The sequence below is a fragment of the Patagioenas fasciata genome, chromosome 1 (assembly GCF_037038585.1).
Source record: "Patagioenas fasciata isolate bPatFas1 chromosome 1, bPatFas1.hap1, whole genome shotgun sequence".
Classification (NCBI taxonomy): domain Eukaryota; kingdom Metazoa; phylum Chordata; class Aves; order Columbiformes; family Columbidae; genus Patagioenas; species Patagioenas fasciata.
Window position 1 is genome coordinate 89,769,190 of NC_092520.1, and position 25,018 is coordinate 89,794,207.

The 25,018-nt window shown below is 36.3% G+C and overlaps 2 long non-coding RNA genes across 2 annotated transcripts in view; one reads left to right on the forward strand and one right to left on the reverse strand.

Annotated features, from left to right (window-relative positions):
• LOC139828286 (uncharacterized) overlaps nt 1–14,640 on the reverse strand; it is a 35,266-nt gene extending 20,626 nt beyond the window's left edge. The window contains exon 1 of the long non-coding RNA XR_011739728.1: nt 14,554–14,640. This is a non-coding gene — a long non-coding RNA (uncharacterized lncRNA). The remainder of the gene's footprint in view (nt 1–14,553) is intronic.
• On the forward strand, nt 2,235–24,771 carry LOC139827010 (uncharacterized). Its single transcript, XR_011737187.1, has 4 exons — nt 2,235–2,317; nt 2,601–2,746; nt 22,479–22,616; nt 23,538–24,771. It is a non-coding gene; the product is annotated as an uncharacterized lncRNA (long non-coding RNA).
• The last annotated feature ends 247 nt before the right edge of the window (nt 24,772–25,018 follow it).

The window sequence follows — 25,018 nt, forward strand, 5'->3', positions numbered from 1 at the left end:
TTTATGTTTTTCTTGATTAAAGAACAAGACTCTTTTTTTTTTTTTTTTTTTGAGAAATGAAGAACTGTGAGCTCTGACCTGACAACTTAAGTGAGATTTAATGTTTAAATACCTTTGTCAATGGACTCTAGTTCTGCTGCCAAGGCAGTGATCTTCTTTGCAAGGGCCAAATGAGAACTCAAATTGGATAAATTCTCAAAGAACTACAACACTGAAGAAGCTTTTCCTTTTCCAGAAGGAATAACAAAGGTATCTTTTATTCGATGTTCAAAAAACCAGAGCTGTGGGAAGAGGAGGGGGAGTATGAGCAGAACAAGAGATTCCAGCAGTTTGACTGACCATTAGTTAGAGGAAGAAAGAAACCGCAGCCTTGCGGGTGAGTTCAAAGCAGCATCTGACAATGTCCAGGCTGTTCAAACGGGCTTGCAGTGCTTTAAGGGATTTTCTGATATTCTCATGAGAGTTCTTTTTTGCACCTTAAGTTATTGGTGAAAAAAATACACAAATGTGGAGTATTTTAAAGCTAAAAAAACAGTGCCTGGACTGTGGCCTATAGGTACCGATGTGTCCTAAAAAGCCCTTGGTGAAATAGAGAGCTTGCTAGTGAAATATGACGCTGGCTTTTCCGTGTTTCCAACTGGAAAAATGGACTACTGGGCCTAAAAAATACATGAAAACCTCCCTGATATTACATTTCTGTAGGAGTTCTCCATGAAGGATGTTACCTGATCATTAGTGAGAAGGGGATGAGTACTTGAATATGACTTGAAGCAACCACTGCACTAAGGTGCTGTTTGGACTCTAACAACTTGTCCTGAAGCATCATTCCAAGGAAAAGGAAAAAAAAAAACAGTACAAACATTTGATAGATGGGTGACTCATTTGTTGTTTTGTTTCTTCTGTTCTTATGACTTGAAACAACCATAACTGCAATCTTCTTGATAAGCATTAAAGCAGATCTTAATTTTGCTCCTTTAGGTATCTCCAGATTTCCAGATCTGGAAAGAGGCTTTAAAGCTTTGTCTCCAAGCTGTATGAAGGCCTTATGCATAGGAAGTAGATCTAATACATGGCATTAATTGGCCAGTAATCCAGAGTTCGAAGTCATCTAATGCATGTGCATATATGACATCACAGGCTGTCGCATAGAAGTTGATCCAAATATCAAAGAATCATTAGGAAAGCAAGTGTTGTTCAACAAATTATTCCATTTTGGTTTGGAAATGTTGGATATGCTGATTTAAAGCTCTCATACAGTGAGGTATAGTTACAAATTTGTTTTCTAAATTTACTAAGTTGACGATTAAGTAAACGTGCATCTGGTCAAAATTTTTAGCTCAGGAGCAACATTTTCCTCTGAAGTGAACTGGAAGAGAAACTTTCATAAAGGATTATGCCATTTCAGTAAATACCACAGGAAATTTCAACTGATTTTTTTTTTTTTTTAGGAAAAAAAGGTAATTTCCCCCCTTATTTAATAAAAAAGTTCAATCAGAAATATCAAGAAGTTTCTGAATGGGATATTTGTGAAGTACTAAATACATCCAATGAATGCGTATATCTGTATGTGTGTGTCTATGTGAGTAAAGGCTTGTTCTGAACAAGAGTATAGGGCTCACTTTCAGGATAATATGTTTTCATTTCTCAGAGTGTGAAAACAATGAAATAAACACCTTTTTCAATGTAAGCAAGCACTATATATTTTCTTCCAGCTTCACATGTGCTACGTATTTTAACACTGTGTCTTGAAATATGCCATATGTTTAGGAATACACAGAAAAACTGCAAATAAAAATCTGAAATTTTCTAATATTAAGTAGGTCTGAAATTTATCATTTCTATATGCTAAACAATTGCTATCTTCACAGTTATAACTTTTTGATAGTATCAAATTTATTCTAAGGTATTCAGTAATAAAGAAGAGGCACTGTTTTTTAAAATTTCTGGTGCCGTATCATGTCTTTCAGCATTTTTTTAAATGTACATAATATTTTGATGAGCTATCCAGTATTTCTAGATTATATCTGTTCATTCTTTCATGTTTATTTCTTTGTTGGTTAATTATGAATAGCTTTTGTCTTTTTGATTTTGCTTTTTCCCTTGCATCAAGCAGAATCTTTGCACACTGTGTCATAAGTGGAACTGGTAAAACATTCTTGTGCTGAGCGCGCTTGATTCCTAACCCACTAATTTAAGGGTGGAACTATTTCTGGAAATGTTATGAGCCTGTGTGCTGAAGAACCTCTTATTCTGTGAGTGCAAAGGCACTAATATTTTGATACAAATCGTCTGTGCTCAGATGTTTTCCATACACTTGGTGAGTTGGCTTTATTACAATTCTTCTAAAAAATATGTATGTCTTACTACGTTTGCATGTTGATTTTGACATCCAGTTTTCAAATGCAGTCAGGGAGAAGTCCATAAAAATGCTTTATCTTTTTATATCTTATTCGAGGATGGATGCTACCTATTTCTTAAGCTTGTAAATAGTACAAGTGTCCCTTTTTCTGTCACTTGAAGTCATTCGAAGGGAAAGAACAAAGCAGTGGGAAAATTTGGAATCTGTGAAGCAGCGTGTGTTATTTTTTTGTCTCTTCCAGGACTGAAACAAAACAGCACAATTTTAGAAAGAAATGATGCTACTGACTGTTGGAGAGGAAATACCCAAGGACACAGGGGCAGTTCACTGAACAGACACTCTCTCTGCAACGAGAAGAGGAAGGAGAAATGGAGACAGATACTGCAGGTAGAGTATTCCTAAAAAAAATTGACAATGTTTGCTGCTGTCAAATTGCTTGTTATGTAGAAGGCTTTTCATTACTCTCATCCTACTCCAACATGGTTCAGGAAGGAAGAGATGGTGGCTGGGCAGAATAGAATTCAGTTAACAAAAACAAGTGTAAGGAGTCTTCGGACAATATTTCACCTTGTTTACATTAGGACTGAAAAACTAGATTCTCAGAAAAAAACCACCTTTAAAGTTTTATATAATGTGAGATAAGGGACAGGGACACAGCAATGTTGGTAAAATAGTTGAACAGCACAGCCTGCTCTCAGTTATTTTCTGGCTCTGCTTCATATCTGGACATTATCCTTTATATCTTGGCTTTCCACATTTTATATGAGGATTTAATGCTTGTGAAAGGTGTTAGACTGACAGCCAAAGAAACAGAGAAATAACCTCAAATAGTACATGCATCACACCCTTCATAAAAATATCGCAGCACACTGTAAAATTAAATTAGAATCCTTGTTTTGCCCATAGATCAAATACACCACAAGGCAGAGGAATGCAGGGGATTTTTTCTCTGTTACTCTGTAAAAAGTGCTTCAACACCAACTCACAAGGTTTCCTCAAAGGCTGTGGCTAATCCCATCCCATTCCATCTTCAGACCTCTTTAATTAGCTTGAAAAAAATTATGTATGGTCATAGCCAGTACAAGCTATGCTGGTGTTTTCTGTCATGTAAACTTCCAATGGGAATTGGTCTGTACCAGTTTTTTCCCTCAAAGCTGGAGAATCATCCAAATGGAAGCACAAAGTATGCCTGATTCAAAGTTTGCTGCATTTGAACCAGAGATCTAAAAGGGGGATAAGCCCCACAGTGGATAACTGGGGGCTTAATCTGAAGAATCAGAGTCAGGTTGACTCTGAGAAAAATATTTAGACAATTTTTATATTCTTCAGAACTTCAGACATAATTATAAGAGAACAGTAACATGAGCAAACAATACTTTGTTTTGTTTTTGTTATTTTTCTAGAAGAACAATTCAAGGTAATGCACAACACTTCACTTTACACTGAAAAAACATAGGTGGATAGGATAAACAGGATTAAAACAATGTAATCATCAGATTCCAGTGACTATCACTACAGGGAAGGAACAGGCTACAGCTTAGTAACTGCCCAGAATAAAACATGTATGCTCCTATTGAAACCTTTACACTCCTATTTTTGTTTATAGACTTTAAATATATTTTTGTGCCTCGTATACTCTGGCAATACTCTCGTAGGGAGGTAAAGAAGTTAGAAACCTTAAAGCCTGCTGTGGTCTAACCCTAACCAGAAACACAAGTTTTTGCACTAATATCCTTGCCAATTCTCACCCGGTGTCTCACCCACCTTTTCTTGGAACAAGGTTTTATATCCTCAAATTCCTTGGACCCCAATCAGTCAGACCACAGACTGGGACAGAGCATGGAAACAGCATTTCTCACCTTCATCTAGAAGCTCCCCAGGGCAAAGAGAGACCAAAATGTTTTGATGGCACTGCTTGGCCTTGCACTGACCTTTCGTTCCAGCCCATTGCTATTGACTCAGCTGTGGATTCTCCTTTGGCCCAACAGGAACCACCAGTGGCTGAAACTCCTTCTTGCTCTTGGGAGGACCCAAAGAGCGAGAGCTGAGCCTTGGATCACTCAGTCCCCCAGAGCTCTCAGCTGCTATGACTGAGGTGGACTCAGTCCCTAGTTGTCCTTTCTTCCAACACTGGATGTTTTGTGTGCTTGAAGAGGGACTCTGAGACGGTAACTTGCACTCATTCCTGCCATGTCGTTTATGCTAGACCAAGATATACCAGATCCAGATATATTAAACTTTGTATTTTTCCCAATGGCTGTCTGACATTTGTCACTGAGTTTAATCTATGAAGACTCTCATCAATCTAATTAAAATTAAAGTGACATTCTTCAGCAGGAAGAAGTCTTCTAGATGACTGTTTGGTTGACTGTTTGACATTTGAAGGCAGATATCGCTTTAGCTGCTGTCCAAAAGGTTTCTTGATTCTCTCATTAGTGAGTTTAGAAGTGAAATATTAAATATACATCACTGAGTAAAAGCATTTTTCTCTTTTGACATAGAACAAACACCACTGACTTAAACAGAAATGGGTATTTATTGCCTCTGTACTTTTAATTTAGACTATCTCAGTGCAATCATGGCCTCAGAGTCCCTGCCAGTGAACACCACTATTACTTGCTGAATTGCTTAAATTAATGAAAGAAGTCATATTCTTTGAAGGGGAAGAAGAAAAAAAAATGAAAGCAAATAGTTCTCTGTGAAGAAATATTAATTGTTTGATTGTAAAGAAAAGCTTCGGCTTTCGTTTTATTAGGAATCTTTTTAATTTTCTCCTGACTTCTTTTCACTAGAAAAGATGGGTAAGAAACCAGGAAGAAGAAAAGGAAAAAAACGGGGAATGAAACAAAATAAAAGTGTTTTGTTTATATCTAACTGCATATATATTATTCAGTTGTAGAAATATGAAATGTCAGACAAGAACATTATAAATGTACAGAAAGGCTTTTCGAAAAAAAAAACATTGAAAATGTTTTGTTTAGCTCTACAAAAAATTGTGTGATTCCAGGGCATATATCAACTATAAGGAACAGCATATCTAGACAGTATCAAAAGATACACATGTATCTACTGAAACAAGTGAAGTGGGTGTGTTCAATGTGTACTTACAGAGTAACCCATCTGGAGAGACAACAGTGTTGTCAATGTGGCTAACCAAAGTACAGGATTTTGTCAATAAAATGACAGCTACTTCCATGTATTTATTAAATCAACATATTCATGCTCTTCAGTCTTGATGCATCTTGTCTAATTGACACAGCAATTAGACAAGATGCCGATGATGATTTAAAAAATATGGAATCCATTATCTCATGTCTTACGAGATGCAGAATGGCCTGTTTAATCTGGTTATTACCCAATGAACTAAATTTTTGTTAAATCCATCCAAGATGCAAATGGCTTTTTCACATGAGCTCAAAATTATTTTACTATTGAAAGCAGGCAACCTAATTCCCAGTGAAGGGAGTGGTCTGGAAAGCAACATGGAAACAAGCCTTTCCCTTTTGGGGAGCCAGTGATCACATTCTCCTAATAAAAAGAGACATGTAGTTGTGGTGAAAAAGACATTTAATAAAAGAAAGTTGCTTCAGTGTTGCTCTGTATATATTTTGATCTTGGAATTTCACACTGACCTGTTATAAACCAAAATACAAGAGATATCTTTTTTCTTTATGAAAAAAAAAAATCATTAACAAGTCAGCTACATCAGCTATGCTACTGTATATCAGCACATAGTTTCCATTCCTGGAAACAGTACTCTGAATATAGGTAAGCACATGTACAGGTAGTTAGCCAGACCAGAGATACAGCTAGAGATCTGTATTTGTAGATGTCAGTCTTCTAAGGTTATACATACCCTAAATTTTGTTTAGGAAACACCACTGATGTGAGAGGGATGGCTAGTGTACCTAAAAGTAAAACACACATGAAATGTTAGTTCTAATTTTTTCTAAACAATGTATTTTCCAGTTTAAGGCTAGAAGTATGCCAAAATAATGGGAATAGATTAGGAAGAAGTCTCATTTCAGTTGTAATGAATATTATATAAGAAATACAAAATACTGAATGGAAAGCATTGTTGGTGCCTTTCCAGTTGTATTCAGTGACAAGGAAGGAGATGACATTTCTCCCACCAAATGGTTAAAATTAAGCAATATTAAAAGAAAAAATAGATAGGAAGATAAAAAAATTAACTACCAACCAAACAAAAAAATAGAAAAATGCCACTCATTACTGTAGCTATAAAATGTGTAGTTGTCTAGGGCAAATCACAGGAAAATCAATAACCATTATTAACATAGGAGCCATGAATTTTAAATATGCCAAGAAAACAAAAGAAAACAAAACACAAAATATAATAGACAATCCTATTTTATATAGAGCCCAGGAAATGCAGGCCAAATCCCCCTGAAGGAGAGAAAGCAGTATAGCATTTGCGTCTGCAGCACCGGCTTTCCATTCTGACCAAAGCTGCCAAAAGCATGAGATAGCAGATGATACCAGGACTTCTCACAATGTAAAGTCATATTTAATTAAAGAAGATACTTAGTTGCAAAAATAAGTTAACATGATTAAACATTTTATGGATCCTAAACTTGTAAATGAAATGATATGAGCTAAAGTACTTCAGTTCAATTTTTAATCCATCAGTTACTATCCTATTGTTATGTTAGATAGCTTTGTTGAAACTGTAGTAAAAGGCCATTTTAAATAATTTAAATGTTACAGGTTCTGATGGAGGAAAGAAAACAGACAAAAGAGTTATCAAAAGAAAAAAAACCTGTCATGGTTGCTGTCTTCTATCTTGTTCCTTTGCAATTATTTAAGCCAGAGAAATATAGATGTGAAAGATCAGATTAACCCTGACTTTAAAAAAGTCAAATGGATGAGCTAAAAAATCCAACTCAGATCCTTGCTTTCGTATTTCGAAGAGATTAATAAAATTTTTCAGCTACAGATACTGTAGTTTCTCTTTTCTCCCTTATATTTGGAAGAGTTGATTTAGCAAATTCTCACTTTTTTTTCCTTAGGCTGGTAGAATTAATTTTAAGCATGTGCTAAAATATTTTGCTACATTAGGGTTAAACATAGTAGTACTTTTAACAAATCATTGAAAGAAAAACAAAAAGACGTTTCCAAGACACAGCTTGAGCAATCCCAATACATGCAGAGTACATTGCTGGAAAGCTAAAGGCTTAAATTTCTGTTGGGTAGGGACTCATAAAGTAAGAGCATCAGTGATAAGGAATTTAGTTCCTTTGTGAATTAGTGTTAATAATTACATGGCATGCCAATGTACAGCCAGTATGGTGGAATTTGTCAGGTTCTGTAAGAAAGATGTCGTATCAGAAAATAAAATCCACTTATAAAGATTAACACCACCTATTTATCATAAGTAGGTGATGCATAAATCAGATAGCATAGAAGGGAGCTATAATACATTTTTCAAAACTGAGTTATGCTTTGGAGAAAATCCACTGTCTAGTCCCAACAGTTGAAACATGTTTTAGCAGGTCAGTAGTTTATAGATATGTATTTGGTCCCTTTCAGAATAACATATTTTTCCTTCTTACCTCTATTACTGCAAATAAAAAAAAAAGACTTTAAAATAGCCATGATTTATTAAAGTGATAAAGGGAAATGCTCCTTGGTGTTGTCTTCCCTTCATCTACTGTGTCAGGAGAGCCTGGGGTGGAGATGAACTTTCAGGAGGGATGGATCATTTCCCATCCCTGCTGTCCTCTCAGAGGGGAGGGAGGCGTGCTCTGCTCCATGCTTCCAGGCTTTGCGCAGAAGGACAGGGCTGAACAGGTTGGCAGAAGAACAGTTTACTGCTTAATGTTCCTTTCAAAACATTTTGTCTTTGCCTGCGTACAAAAGCTGTCCATAAAATATGCTCATACATCAGTTCACTATATAAAAAATCTGGATCTGGAGAACCTTGAAAACACAGAATTTGTAGTGGTTTTGCAGCATGGAGATAAGTAGCAGAGGAAATATTAAACACTCATTTCTGTCCATTTTTTTGCACATGTTTCGAAGGTGGGTGGCAAGGACTGAGGTCAGCAGTTAAGTGACCACACAAACACATTTACTTGTAGAAAATGTTCAGCAGGGTAATTTCACCATCAGTTTGTGTAGCGCAGGAAAAAAATAATCCACCCCACTGTATTTCTCTCACTCCTCACAAATTACTTATAATATCCTGAAACAAGTGTCAAAATTGAAGCTATAACATAAAATATCACAAAGTTGTGTGATTTCAGTCCTAGAAAGTTAAGTTATACTAAATGGCACTTTATGAACAAACTTGCCACAGAGAAAAAAAGAAAAGCAGATTTCTGTTGATCTGCTGAATTTTTCAGATTAATAGATTTTTGTACTGGCAATAACAAATGAGAAGAATTTGCTTTTATCAATGATCAGACTATCCATTATAATGTCTACTTATGTCAAATTTCTGTTACTGGCAAATAGTTGTTTTCCTTGTAAAACAATTTGATTCTTTCACTGTTTTCCTCTATTTTGAGAAAAAAAATATAAAAGAACATTTTCTTAGCTCAACAACACTGAACACTTACTTGGCCCTTGCAAGTTAGTGTGAGGTATTGTTAACACCTGCTGCAAAATGATGAAATGGGTGATACTGAGGTGCGGACTGAATATAATGCTTGCATGTGAGTATGTGGTGATTAGACAGCCACGTGATTCTGCTGATAAACTGTGGACAAGAACAAATCTGATTCCAGGCAAGGACCTGAAAATGTTGTTCCCTGACATACTCTTACATATTACATGTACAAAAGGCAGTTATCCAAAACTTCTCTAGTTCATCTAAAACACTTCAGGACAAGGTAATTGGAGAATTGTTATCTGGGCACTATACCAAATTCTGGTTGGGTGAGAAATTTTCCTTCTTACTTATACAAACTGCAGTTTCATTGAAAAAGATTCTTTCTGTAATGTGGAAGCCTATGCTTAAATGGCAAACCAGGTTTTAAAAAATGTAATAAGGATGGTTTACTTAACCTTTTATCTTCATGGCATTAAAATGTAATGTCTGAATTTTGAACAGGTGATTTGGGCACCATCAGTTTTGTGTTTCTTAGCTTTCCCAGGAGCGGTTGGAGCTCAACTTCTAAGGCTTCAGGGCAGCGAATGTAAAGGAGATCATAAAACATGAAAATTTGTGTTACAGCTTTGATGTTACAACAGCAAAAGTTGCTGAAATGTTCTGTTTCCCTGTTTGCACCAGATTCTTACAGAGCTCCTTCCAACACATTCTGTGCATCTGTCAGCTATGGGAGAGGGTGTGAAGACAAGACTTAGGCAAGGAGATGTGTACAGCTGAGCCCTGGTTTTCTCAATCAACAAAGCCCTTTTATTTGAAAATCTGCAGACTTTGTAATATAAATTACATATTATAGATGCTGCTGAGAAATTTGGGAGGTCTGGCTCCAGGTGTGGCAGAGGACACTGTATTTGACCAAACTGCTGCTCTTTGACCAATACAACCATTCTCTTGGGTTGCTTTCTGGCAGCTATTGGAGAGGCTGCAGCTTCGGCACGTGGGGCTCAGAGCTGTTTGTGGAAGCACTCCAAGGGACAGAAAGACCCATACTATTGCAGTGGACATATCAGCAGGTGGATGCTGAATGCATGAGCCATGAAGCATTCAGACCTGGCTTTGGCGGGGGGATTGGAAGCAGTGCAGCAGTCATCCTGAACTCTGACGTAAGTTTCACACAGTCATGTCAGCTCACATGAACACTAAATTATCTACCTCAGAGACCCTTCAGTGTTGTCCAAAGATACGCACGAGCTTTTGCTAAGTGTTTAAAGGCTATCAGATGGGCATAGAGAAAGGGTTTGGACCACTGGAATGCATCTCCTTGATCTGTTAAACTCTGTGGTATGCCAGCTGTGAAGGACTTGTATAATCATAGCCTCATTATTTTATTGACTCCAGGGAGAAGAAAACTTTTCCTTTACCAGGAGTTAATTAGCAGGGCCAAAATCACTACCTGAGTCTTTCCACTGGAACCTTCTGCATGGTTCCTGCCTCCCACTGCACACAACTCAGCACCTCACCGAGCCTCATCAGTAATTCATACTTCATTTCTGGAAATGTTCCATGCATTTTATGGGGTGCAGTGATTTAAAAGTAAACAACAATTTAGTAAGAAGATACGGTAGAGCACTGAGAACCCAAATGTCTTAGTGTACTGCTTTTAAGTGTTAGAGAGAATTCTGAAAGGTTTTAGTATTGTTTACAGATTATGTCAGCCTCCTGCATGGAGGAGTTCAATGGCTGCAGCATCACCCACTCTGTGACTGCTTTGCAATGAAAGGAAATGCTTACCATCATTGTTTTTTTTTTTTTTTTTTCTTTCCAGAATAACTGCATTGGATTGACAGGTAGAGATGGGATGTCTGTTAATCACATTGTGTGTGCCTCAGTATCTCAGAAAGAACTGTTTGAGAGAAAGCTGAAACTTTTTGCAACCAGCTTTAATCTCAGAATAGCTGTACTTTTCTCAAGATGATTAAGTCTTCCTTAGTTCCTTGCATTTTCCTGTTCTCCTTGTAATCCAGTTGGAATGGTTGGAGCAGGTTCATGGCTCCTCGAAGTTGATCTGACTGGATTTGTTTGCTGAAAAGGTTCCTCAGGATTTTCACACAGAGCTTCATCCCAGGACTACTAAATGTTTTGGTCATGCTTATTATCTCATCCACTCCCTCTGAGACGGCTGAGTGCCTGCAGGCAAGGGTTTTGCTGTGGATGTTGAAAAGCCCTCATAAAGCTGTACAATACTGCAGCAGCATCCAGACTGTCTGGAAAGGCTAAAGAGCAACTTCTATGTTTTATATTTTCAGGTTTATAATTAAATATTAATAAAATGACTAGACTGAAAGGTAAAAGAAGGGAAATGTCATTCACTGGTGCACCCCAGTGAAGCTGGGAATACTGAAATCACAGCATATGTTTTCTCTCTTCTTAAAGACAGTAGATTATTACAAGCAGATTTTATTGTGGTCTATAATTCTGATTTTCTACTTTTGAGTATGCCAAACAACATTTTTTGTTTTGTTCAAACAGCAATCAAGAGTGGTATGTTATCAAGCCGCAGTGCTGTGACCTTTGGATTTAAAATGAATATTTTAGCTACTTGGAGCCAACACATATATTAAATTCTAAGGTTGGAGGAAGGATGAAAAACAGAGGACATGCATTTTAAGATGTCTTGCAACCCTGAAGCTCAGTTCTTCATTTCTCCTCAAGATTTATTGATTTTGGTGGATGACTACAGATTTTACAGGGATGTTATAGCAAGGGCATTCCATTTATTTTGGTAAACATCCAGACAGCTAAATTTCTAAACAGCTGTCTGGAACTGGATGAACACATGGACTCAACGTGCCTTAAAATAAAGAAATAATAGTGATTTTAATCTTGTTTCTTCCAGTATACGTATGGTATAAATAAACTTTTTTTTTTTTCGTTTTTACATACATGGAGCAGAAAGAAACCAGGTATGAAGCATTTTTCTGAAAGAAAATATTAAGTCCTACTTTCAGTAGAATCAAATGCTTCAGTTTACTAATTAATTTATTTCCCAAGAGAATGCTTAACAATGCTGAAGAACTTTAATACAAAATGTCTAATATTTTTTTCTTCCTTTTAATTTTTTTTTTAAATGAACGACAATGACAAAAAACCAAAAATCAAAAAACCCCACTCTGAAACAAATCTTGATTCTTAAACATGCTGTAACTTGACATTGGCTCTGCTTTTTTTCAGCCTCTTTCCTTATTGCAAAAGAAGAAAAAATTAACATCCATTGTTTTCCAAATACAATCTATTGATTTAACTGCATTAGGTGAAGGCCAGACATCTCATTAGGTTAGGTACATGGCATTCTTTCTTCTGTTGTCCGTGGAAGCAATATAACTAGGAAATACTACTTTAATCAGTATAAAGTCTCCAATTCTTAATATCCTGATAACATTAAAGGTGAGTGAAGCACTGAAAATTTTCAAACTATCAGAAAATGATGAATAATTGAAAGGAAACAGAGATCAGTGCACTTTTAAACATTGAGCAAGTAGCTGAATTCCAGGGCCACATGTACTATCTTAAAGGTAGATTGAAATGGACTTTGAACCAAACAGAATGAGGCAGTTATTTAACAAGTATTTTTGGTGGTGGGATGGGCATATACAGTCACTATCTGTTTAACTCTTGCTATCTATGTTGTGCCAGCATAATAATTTCTCTTTTTTTGAGCGGGAGGGAAGGAGGAGATAGACTGAACTATATTTCAATCAGATTAGTTTCCCATTACATCCCTCTGTGTACTAGTACAAGCATTTGCCACAGAATAATCTAAGGGATAATACTGGCAAGAATACATGGCTAGAAAAAGAGGAAATTGCTTAAACAGGACTCCAAGAACCACAAAAAAATCAGGCTGGTAAAGGCTTTACAGATTCCAGTACCAACACTCCTGATTTGAGCTGTGCTACTATTAAAAATATACCCCAAAACTTCACATTAAATCTAGTCTTACGAGTATGGCTGACTGCATCTCTCTGTGAAGGTTGACAGCTATCTACTCTATTACACACAGACACATTCGAAGAATAAAGTCAAAATCATTATAACAACATAACCAAAATACTGGTTCACACTGTAGTGAATATAGAGAAAGGCACCACCCAAAGCCTGATTTTGAGGATCTGAGGTTTAAATGGCCACATGTAGTTGCTTATTAAAAGGCACGTATTAAAAGGTTACATCTTGTAGCCATTCGCAAAATTCCCGAGACTTTGACAGTGTTCCTAAATTACGTACAATGTACAAACCAAGCTATGTAATTCCCGACTACAGTTTTGTTGTTGTTTCTGATGATAGGAAAATAAACCCCCTCTACAATACAGAGGGACATAGGCCTACAATGAGAGATGAGCAAGAAGACAGCTTAGTCAAAATCATACAGATTCTTCTAAGTATAGTAGTGAAGTTTAGGCAACTAACTAATCCTTCTGGCTTAAACATGGTTTTGCAGTATTTCTGTGTGCATCATAATATCTTTTGTTGTGTTTCCCTGTGCTGACTGTTGAGACTAGTCAACAAAGAAATGTTTCGGTTAGTGTCAATTGTGATAGGGGTTTTGGGAAACGTGATTATTAATAAGTATTTATGTGAGCCTGTGTGTGTAGATTCACTCCTTGTAATGAGAAAATCTGATTTTCATATCTGAAGCAAAATTTTGTGTGTTTTTTTATCTGATTTTACTTTAAGACTGAAATCTGTGGATGTGAAAGTTAAATGTTTGGAAATTAAAATACAGCTGTCTCTACTATAATCACAGAACTGTATAAAGGAATATTTCCATTAATTCCTGATCTGCCTGTTTTGACAGAAGCTCAGTTGTCTGATAAGGCAATGAGACAAATTAAATCCTGCTCCAGGCAGTACACAGACCACATGACTCAAAAAGAGAAATTAAAAACTGTTGAACATCTGTTATTACTGCGAATTTAATCTGTAGAACAACTTCATTATTTTACTTCACATATTTAACTTTATTATTGAGGAAAAAGAGCATCTTGTGGTTAGAACATTGCTTTTTGGGAAAAAAAAATCTCTTCTTTATTCTTCTATCTGCCATTGATTCCTGAGTGACTTTATACAAATACATTAGTCTCTTTGTACCTTAGCTTTCCCATCAGCAAAATGGGAATATTATTGCTGCTTGCTTCATGAGGTGCTGGGAATATTAATTAGTTTCAAATTTTCCTCATCTGGAAATGGCACAAACTACTTCTCTCTCTGAAAGGACTTCGATACTAATGAATTAAGAGTACTGTATGTGGAGCTAAACATTATTAAGTTTTTGATGGCAGAGAGAATAGTCATAGGAGAAGCTTCGAATCTGACAGAAATCATATCATACATTTCACTGGCATCAATAGTGTGTCTTTTAACTATATTTGGCCACAAACTTACTTTAAATAATGCAAATAATACGAAATGTCTTAGCTTTATTGAATGTTTTCAACGTGGATTATCACAATCTATGACATATTGGAACGTAATTTCTGCAGTATTGCATGTGGTTTACTTTTCTCAATAAAGGATATTCATAACGAATACTAATAGTGGCACAATACAGAGAAATTTAACATACCTCTCAAGAATTCTGTTGTCTAGTTTACTCCACATACACAGAGTTGGTTGTCTGCAGTCTTGATCACACAAAGCTCCAAGGGAGACTCACTGAGGAACAAAGCATATTAACAGTGGTGCTCTGTATTGATGTCAGAGCGTGCTCTACTGTTTTTGCACAGTGCTCAGCCAAGCTGAGTTGATACGCCATTTAAAGTTGGCACTAGTTGAGGTGTTTCTGCACCAGGTGCCATTGCATGTTGTAGACAAGTACCCCAAGTACTCCATGGCAAGGAGGAGCAAAGCAATGCAGTTGCAATGGGATGAGAAGGAAGAAAAATTTTTGAGCTGAAAACGCACAGAATCTTTTAATGGCTAATTAAAGTCATTAAACACCATCCCCACTATACTCAAAATGCATACAAATATGCTGCTTTTTTGACACGTTTCCTTTGAGTGCAAACTTGAGCTAGAGCTGAGGAGCACCCTTCAGAGGATTCTTACAGAGGTAGAATGCACTCTTTCAGTGCAGTTAAATGGAGTTAAGCTATGACTCCATCCAGCATAGAAAATATTTATTCCCATTTTGTAGCATAGAATTATTGTAGAGTGAATCCACCCATAGGTACCAATCAAAAAATGAAACTATCTGGTAGAAAAAAAAAAAAAAAAAAGAAGACATTCCAAAGGTGTAAAGGGAACCAAACAAGGCATAAGTATGAAAGAAAGAAAAAAAAGTAAAATTTAGGAAGTGGTATAAAAATAATAATGTGCAATTGTAACATGAAGGGAGAAAAAGTCTTCAATCTTGATGGAGAGTACAAATTTAATGTACTACCTTATTGACTACATTTGTTTGAATTGACTTGATATGATCAAATCCAACTACATTTCAGCTCTGTGTTACACATGGTATGGACATGCTATCAAAACAATGTGAATGCCAATAAAGGGAAATCTGGTTTGGAAGATGGGAGACACTGATGCTTTGCAGAAACAAAGACCATGATTAATCAGAATCACAGCAAGCAGATTTAAATAATCTGTCCAGTAAAACATACAATGATGATACATAATTTATATATAATCTAAAGAAAGGGTAAGCTATAAATGATATTGCAAAATAGCAGATATGGATATTCACAGAAGAGACCACTTTCTACTCCATGTATTTGCCCTGTAATCACTAGGACATAGTTGTCCAAATGAAACCAGTAGAAAGGCTACTGATTTCCTTTGTAGTTTACCTTAATAGATATATACCGTCTTTCTCAAATTACAACTCTGCAGAATATTATATAGAATTTCATAATGAATGGTGTCATCAGCTGGAGAATACAGGAGCACAGAGGATAACATTTCTGGAACAAATCATCATCCTCAAAGGATGGGTAAAGCCTTATGATGAGTCTACAGTGCATTTAGGTTTTAGTGCTGCTTTCAAAAGGAAACCTACAGTGAACTCCTTGTTTCAAATGAATTAACTACCCTCTCACAGTCTTTTATTTTTTTTTCCAAAATGTAGACATGAATCAGACTCTGGAGGTGTAATAAAGAACTAGCAACTTTTTCTTCCTTCCTACCCTCTGGCCCCAATCTCTGTTTTCTTTTTTTGATATTCTCAGAACTTCAGTCACCATAAGGACATTTCTGTATTAACAGAACTTTTGACAATAAGCAATATCTCACATCGTGCTTCTTTACTAACCATCTCAGCCACTTGCAAGCAGAACTAAATTATATCCTCTGTCTCAGCAAGAACCAGATACTTTCCATTCCTACCTCCCCACTGAATGAAATGAAATGTTTCCTAGTCAGTGAAAAAAAACGTAGATGTAAGCATTTATACTGTACCTATAAAAACATTTACCATCTGAACTATATAATAATTGATTTTCACTGTATCTCCATAAATCCCTGTGATTTCTGTGAACTTGTTTTATGAAACATAATTAAAGTGATCATCCCTTTTCAATGGCTACACTCACAATTTTTCTTTTTATGAGCTTTTAAGGAGTCTGGTAATTATTTAGCCATCCATAAGAGTGATAGCTGATCCAAAATAAAATAGAAGGAAAAAGACCAGCTATTTCAGGAAGACTTAAAAGCTTTTTCAACTTAATTCCTGATATATTAGCTGCTAAATTACCAAAACCTGCTACAATAAAAAGACGGAGGTGCAGAAAAAGCATTCTTTATGTGACATGCTGTGACATTCTTGTCAGAGCCTACTTTGTCCACAGTTTCTTGACCATTCAAAGCCTCTGGTGTCTCACTTATCCACATCTGTTCTGAAGTCAGTTTTCTTTCTACTCTTGTACTCTTTATATCACACAAGCCCATTTGAAAGCAGTCCTTTATTTTCAATCCTGATGTCCCCACCACTGTGTTATAACAGTGACTTCTCCGTTGGCAGCTAATGGAGCACACCTCCACCAGACATACCAACTCTGATGCTAAATTGACGTTGGGCATCTCTTGCTAAAGCAATGAACAGTAATAGCTTAATATCTTAAAATCTTTACAGCTTTAGCAGGAAAGAATAATCTTTATTTTTTCTAAGACAACCTAAAAACAGTAGTGCTGGTGCTTTACCTGTATGCATAGTTAAATTTACTGACAAATTATAAGAGGAGTTGCTTGTTAGCCATGCTAATTTATTTTTTTGTGGAGGGCTTTGCTCAGTTGTGTACAGGAAATCAACACAGACAGACACAGAATCCAGTCTCTGCTTTTGCAGGCATTCCAAAATCAATCAGGAAGGCTGCACTCATTGCTTCTTTATCTTTCTCCTCTCACGTGATTCAAAATGATGCCTGTATTTTGCCACACAATGTACAGGAGCTGGTTAGCCATGGTGGCCTGTTCCTTCAGCATCTGCTCCTTTGGGAGCACTCTGTAGTGAAAGTAGCTAGAGCAGACCAGTTTTTAACCTATTGACATTAGGAACCGTTTCTCCCTCTCTCGATACTGTGTCGGGAACCCTTCAGAGCCAGCGAGCGTGTTGGGAGGATGAACAGGACTCTGGAAGAGCACAAGAAGGGCTGTAGCTTTGACTGATTGAACCTACCCAGACACTCACATGTCCTGGAACTTTAGTGAAAGTGGGTTTTGGCTAAGAGATGTATCTCTGTGCTTTTTGCCTGTGTATGAATTAGCAGAGGTCTGCCTTGTATTGATACTTTATTTACTCCGGGAAATAAAAGTAAAAAGCATTTGTTAAAAAGGTAATATATTCTAGGATTTGAGACAATTTCTGACCCAGTTTTATTCTAACACAATATAAAGTTGCCCTGCTAGCAAATGACTAGCTGTGGTAAGAATGGCCAATTTTTTCTATACACTGGAAAAAGTAACTGTATATCTTAGAAAAACAATATTTATGCAATTAAATATCTTTTTCTTTCTATCAGAAGTGTTCATGTATCTTAATTTGTTTCTTCAGGAATTACAAAGTACAATTCTCTAGACTGGCCTCCGCTCTTCAGCTTATGTTGTACTATTTTGATACTGCAGCTATGAATCTTCTTCATTGGTGTTTATGTCCAGGAGTGTTTCAGGCTAATCTTCAGCTATGACCGAAACTCTGGAAATATTTCACTGGACAATAAACCTTTTCCTTTACTTCTTAACTGTAGTGTTTCACTAAAATATGTTAGTGAAACATGTTCAAATTCTCAGTGTATGCTATTGTTTATTCCCAAACAGTTAAGATCATGGCTTTTAGAATAAATATTATGGAAATTTTTCTGACCATCCATTAAAGAGGTGAAGATGAGTAAAGAAATATCAGCTAAGAGATACTGTGGACTAAATTTCAAATACCAGAGTCAGTTATTCCCTTTTAGAGAAACTTCTGCTACAAACATACAAGATGAAATTAAAGAAATTGGTGATGACGATAAATTTCACCACATGGAAAAATAAAACCCGATAAAAATTCAATGTAAATTCTTTCTGATGTAGACTCCAGACAGACATTACTGTTCAGTGGATGCCACATCAAAGATATAGAAACAGCTTTCCTTCCATTAAAACTTTTTTAGATCTATGAAACCACTTATTTCCCCCCTAAATTGAAGCATTTTAGTGTCATCCAAAATCCTTTCTGGAGGCACAGACATTTTCTGTGTTTGTTCAACATTTTTGTAGTTCAGATTAAGTATTGCCACCCATTGTATGTCACAGTATATAATAACATATTCCTCTCTCAGATTTCACTTTCTGCACATTCTTCTCTGAAGCGAATCTGTCTTAACATAATTAACTCAAAAAGAGAGTTAGTACAGAGGCAAGTTATATAAAGGAGTGGTTGGTTATTAAAGATGACAGACAAGTCCTGATACATGTGCTTCCAAGCAGCAACTCTACATAAAATCTTGTATAATTATAATAACACAGGGTTGTATCATCCATAGCTATCCATCACTCAAAAATATTTTAACTGTGTCATCAACTTAAAATGACAATGACACCTATTTTCAACCCTGTGCAATATATTCGGTATTGCACATGAAAAAGAAGCATTTGGGCACTTCCAAAAGACGATTACGTTACCCCAACTGAATTTTCACCTCACAGGAAAAAAAAAATCCCCTTTGCCAGATTACTGCAGAATACATCTTTAACCAGCCATCAAATTAAACACACACTATCAAATTTTACTTCAAGTTCCTCAGAATGTCCCCAGCTCAAACCCAGCTAACTGCTGTTCACCTCCTGGAAAAGAGTTACTCTTTTTCCTCAAATGTCTTTGCCATGAATCACAGGTGGATATTCACAACTGCTATTTGTTTTGAAATCAGAGAGTGTTTCTCTACTAAGCTCTATGTGAAGTAGTTCAAATAGTCGCTAATATGAACAACATGTAAGCTAATTTGCTACTCCAGGCCTGACCCTTAAGTTACCAGGGCTTCACAGCTGTAGGAAACCTAGCGTACTTTGGGGTTGGCTAAATAAATCAGTTTAAACACATCATCATTATTTATTTGATGTTCTCTCTTATTTTCCTCATTATACATTTTAAACACAAAGTTAAAGACCAGTCAACAAAAATTTGTAGGATGTGGGCCTGACTGCTTGTATGTACCGTTTGTAGTTGTAGGCTAAATAGAATCCCTACTGAATACCCTCAAACAAAAAAATGGAGAAAGAAAAATCTCTGTAGGCACGAGGCAGGCATGAGAAACAACATTACTGAAGTAGTAGACAGAAAAAAAAAGTCCAAACCAAACCCCAAGAAAGTGATCTGTTGTGTTTTAAACCTGAGGGCAATTAATTCATTAGAACAATTTTACTAAGGACATGGTTCTTTAACACTTGAAATGTTAAGACCAGAATATATTTCTGCAACACATGTTTTTTATCTCAGCTAAACATACTGTAGAGTTCACATGAAGTGAGTTTATCACCCTTTTTGTCTCAAAGATCACATTCTTTGACCTTCCTGGCCATAATATTTCTATAGTTTTAAGTACAATTTTCTTTAAAAGGACACAAGTCTCTTAACTAAAATTTTATTTGGTAGTTTTTGTAGCTTTCTGCACAATACACTTTCTGACAAAACCATTATACCCATAAGGAAATTCGGATATACTTTTCAGTCCACTTTACAATTTAGAAAGCTAATTTTATCATTATTTAGATACCTAATGAGGGGCGTTTGAATCACTTATGCTCATTGCTTATTAATCACTAAAGAGGCTGGAGATTTTTTTTTTTTTAAAGATGGCCTATGAAGGGACAAAAGTTTAAGCCCATGCAACTGCCCCAATCGTTCAAAAAGACTGGTTGCATTTAAATCCCTTGCTTTACACTCCTATCTACATACAGGTAAAATCCTTTATGTTTTTCTCTTCATAGTTTTCATGATACTATGCTGAAGAAATCAAAGAGGAGTAGAACTTCTGGGTCACAGTAGGATGAAAAAAGGTAGCAACTGGTGTTGCCCATTTCCAAATAATGTTTTCCTGGCAAAAGATTTGTCTCTCTTTCTCAGTACACTTCATATTTTCTCTGTCTTGCCAGAAATAAAAACAAATACACCTGGTATGGAAAAACTTGTGTATAAATACAGGAAAAAGGGATACCCCTTGGCAGTTCAAGAGGAAGGTCAGACTGAGGCTAAATAAACAGGATACTTTTCTCTTCCACTCAAAACATCAATTCCTAAGTATGTTATGCCTTAATAAAATTAAAGAGTGAATTCTGTATTAGTCCCTAAATACCCTAATTTTAGAAAATCTCATTTCTCCTGGGCTTCTCATCAGTTCCTCCAGCTGATGCACTACAAATGAAACCAACCTTCTAGGAAGTTCTTGTCAGTGTTTTTACTCATGCTATTTAGTTTTCAAAATTTGACTGTTTCCTTAATTACCAAAACAACGTGAATCACAGCCTTTTAAAAGAAATGTTCCCTTCCTCTTGGTTGGAGCCGGAAAGAAGCAAACTTTTAAAATATGATCTGCAAGTATCTGGACATTATAAGACAAAGGAGAATAGTTTACAAATTCATATTTTAGAAATCTGTAATTTAAGTTATTGTTAATTGCTGAGATCTGGATCATGATGTCTGCATGGTCAGTGTTGGTGACACACAGAGTAGGTTAAATCTGGTGCTGGGTCTGGCTTTCTACATAGCAGCCTGTACAGTGCCTTGGTTTGGATTTGTGACTAAAACAATGTTAGCACACCAGTGTTTTGGCATCAAGTTTTTCTCGCTTTCTCACCCTGCTCCTGCAGTTAGTGGGCTGTAGTCTGGGGATGGAAAAAGAGTTTGGTAGCAGACACAGGCAGGGTAGCCAATGTGAGCTGACCAAAGACATGTTCCATACCATACGATACCATGCTCAGAAATAAAAGCTCAAGGAAAGGAGGAGGAAGCAGAGATATTTGTGGTATTGGTGTTTGTCTTCCCAAGCAACCACTACATGTGCTGAGGCCCTGCTTTCTGTGAAATGGCCAAACATCTGCCTGTCAATGGGAAGCAGTGAATAAATTGCTCTCTGCTTTGCTTACATACTCAGGTTTTACTTCATCTGTTAAAGTGTCTTTCTCTTGACCCATGAGTTTCTCGCTTTTGATATTCCTATTCTGTCCACCTTTCCAGTAGGGCGTGGGAGAGGAGTGAGCGAGCAGCTGTGTGGGTGCTTGGCTGCTGGTCAGAGTCAACCCGCCACGGCGCCCACTTTGATTTAGCTGTCTCCTCAAACTGACTTTATCCAAAGTCTCACTATTCTATTGGTTATTTTCACTTTCCCTAAATCAGGTTGATTTACGAACAATTGTTGCACTGAATCAAACCTACCCTCTCAGGTAGGGTCTGAAAACTACCTGCAAAGTCACAGACCTGCTACCATTTCAGGTGTGTCCTGCAACACGGTTGTCCTCTTATGGCCCAAGTTGCATTGCATGTTCCTTATTCGCTTAGAGGGAGTACACAGGGAAGCAATGGGTTTCCAGCTCTTACAAGATACTACTTGCATTGTAAATTTAGTCATCTTCTCAAAACTACTCTGTACAAATTTTGTCCCCTGTCCTAACCAAATGTTGCTTTTTGGAAATCTCTTTTACGATAACATTAAATTACAGTTGTTTAAATTTGAGAAATAAAAGTGTGTGACTGTATCAATCAAATTCAATTTCTGTTAAGGACAGTTTATGAGCAGTAAGGTTTTACTAAATCTTAAAGAGCTATTCCTGAAATTATTCAGTGTCTTTGAACTCTTTTTTTTTTTTTTTTAAATCGTATTTGCTATGTCCTTTTAATACTTAAATATAGAGAATACTGCATAAAATGCTTATATATATTTTCTACTGTATATTCAAAATGTACAAATATATGCGAAAGAGAAGGATATAAATATTAGTAATACAAGGAAACTCCTAAACAAGAATGGATAGAAAGAAAATGGTTTAATGTCTTTTGTTCATTTTTTTTTTTTTCAGTTTCTTCCTTTGATCATATTACACATACAGACATACTGCACTGCACTCTTTGGTTTGATGCATTCTAAACTTTGAGGACCTAAGAGCCTGGAAAATGGAAAAAGAAGTGATTTACTGACATGACTTCAGTGTTCTTAGGTCAGTTCATCATGTTGCTGGATTTTCTCTTGCTTTTCTGTGTAGATATGCAGCGTTCAAATTTGTGACAAGTAACATTTAATAACTTGCATCTGTCTGCTTTTGCTAATCTAGAAGGTTGTTGCACCAGTTTGGCTAACAACCCCAGTGGTCTAAGCCACTGAAAACATTCTTAGTATTTTGTTTATCACGATAAAGAGAAGCTTTATGCAAACCATGATATGTATTTTTTGATTTCTGACATCAACACTTCTGTCATGATCCGTGTGGCAGCAGGCAACTTCAGTCTCACACTGCAGTCCAGCTATATTAACCTTCTTGGTCAAGCTCATACCACCCTTTCATTAATCATTAGCTCCCTAAGCAGATCCAACTCTTAAAATGAGAAACATGGTGAAAAGAATGTCATTTTGAACTAGGAGGAAAAGTTAGGAAGCATTACAATCACATACTTAATCATCATGGAGGTTTCAGTAGAAAATATGGAAAGAAGACCACAGGCTGCACAATTGCAGGAAACTAAGAAATGCAAGGGGATCTTTCACAGTAATTAGAACAAATGGGACTCATTTATCATTGAATTTCCCTTCTAAGTTAAGGGCTTACACGTGTATAACTGAAATTACTTGGTATCTCAGGTCTATTATCCTATGTAAGCTATAAAACTATGTTTTTTCTGACTTGGTAATAGTTGTGACTTTGCTCTCTATCTTGCTGATCTGATAGAAAAAGTCACATGAACAAGGCAAATGTTTCAGAGGAAGCACATACCAAAATGTGTAGTTGTTCTTTCATTAGTTATACTGAATTGGACTCTTTTGGAACATGTTTGTTCTATTTCTCTGCCTTGCCTCCTAAATCAATGGAATGGAAACAGACACTGTTTTCATTTTGTGACATCTTGTGTTTTTCATGTTTCAGAAACCAGCAAACAACTTATGGCTGAAGAGTGCTGACATGCAGTAATTGCTCAATAGAGACACTTTTGATGTGGAGAGAATCTGCTTTTTAAGGCAGTGGGAGAAAGACAGTGCAAATACCACTTGTGCTTGGTGGGTTTTCTAGTGGTTGGCTACCTACTGGACATTGCCGACACCATCAAAGCCACTGAGACCCGCTAGTCACTTTCCCAGAGAAATACAGGCAATCGACACCTACTTTTCACAATAATCTTCTGAGGTGGGGTTTAACTCAGGAAAAGTTGCTTAAGGAAATAGTGGTCAGCTTGGTGGAAATACCAGCCTTCTTACGCACATCAAACAACCTTAGTAAATCTAGAGGGACCTTCTTTTTTGTGGGAACATGCTTTCTTCTATGCTGAGCTTATTAGAGAATTAAAGCCAAAGAACATAAACCTTTATTTACCACAGGGTGCAGCTCCAAGGGCAGCGCCATCTAAGTTAGCGGAGCTGGTTTTCATATGAGAGTTCTTAAAAGTGAATATTTGTCAAAACTCTCCTGGTTTTGAATGAGCTCTGTCAATCAGAACTCCTTTGGCTTCAACCAATACAAGCAGGAACTGCTCTATTGCCATCAGTAAAACTTGTAGCTATGCGTAAGACACAAGAATAAAGTTTGGAAAGTACAAATACAAAATTCTAAACACTGTTTAGGAGAAAAAAATCCAAACCCTCACATATAGTAATCAAATATAAATCAGCATTTAATAATATAGGACACTTTTGCAGGTGGTGCCAGATACAGTCTTTCAAAAGTACATTAACTTGATTTTTCCCATCTGACACAGTACTCTTGCCCTCTTCACTCTATCAGTTGATTAAACATAAAAATGAGAGAAAATTAAAATCTACTGTAACCTGAAACACATCTGCAACTGATGTGACACTGAAACAGTTAGAAAGATAGTCTCATATTTTTTTTAGACATAGTTTTGAATGATATCTTGTTCTGCTAGCTCTATTTATGAAAATAATAGGATAAACTAGGTGAGGAATGGTGATTTAGTGCATTACCTTTAAAGCATACATTGAGAGAGCTGAAAAAACTAGAATACTTCTCGATAGTACTATTATACTGAACAAAAATCAGATTGAAAATGAATTACATATTTCTTCATATGGAAAAATAATTTGGTGGTAAACAAGCATGGATATAGTCTGTTTTTTGACAGCAGTGTCCTTTTCGATATAACAGAAACAGACTTCGTTGAGATTTTCTCTTGTTTAAAAAAGAAAGCCATATGGATTTCGGCACTGCATCTTATATGTTACTTCATATGTATTTGGACATTATTCTGTCATCCTTATTTTTTCTAATTGTATCATTCTGAATATGCATCTTAATTAGTAACAAACAATATGATTGAATACAAAATGCCTGAGTGTGATTTGTTTTAGATAATACTCATATTGATTTCTTAATGAGATTTAAGGCTATACTTA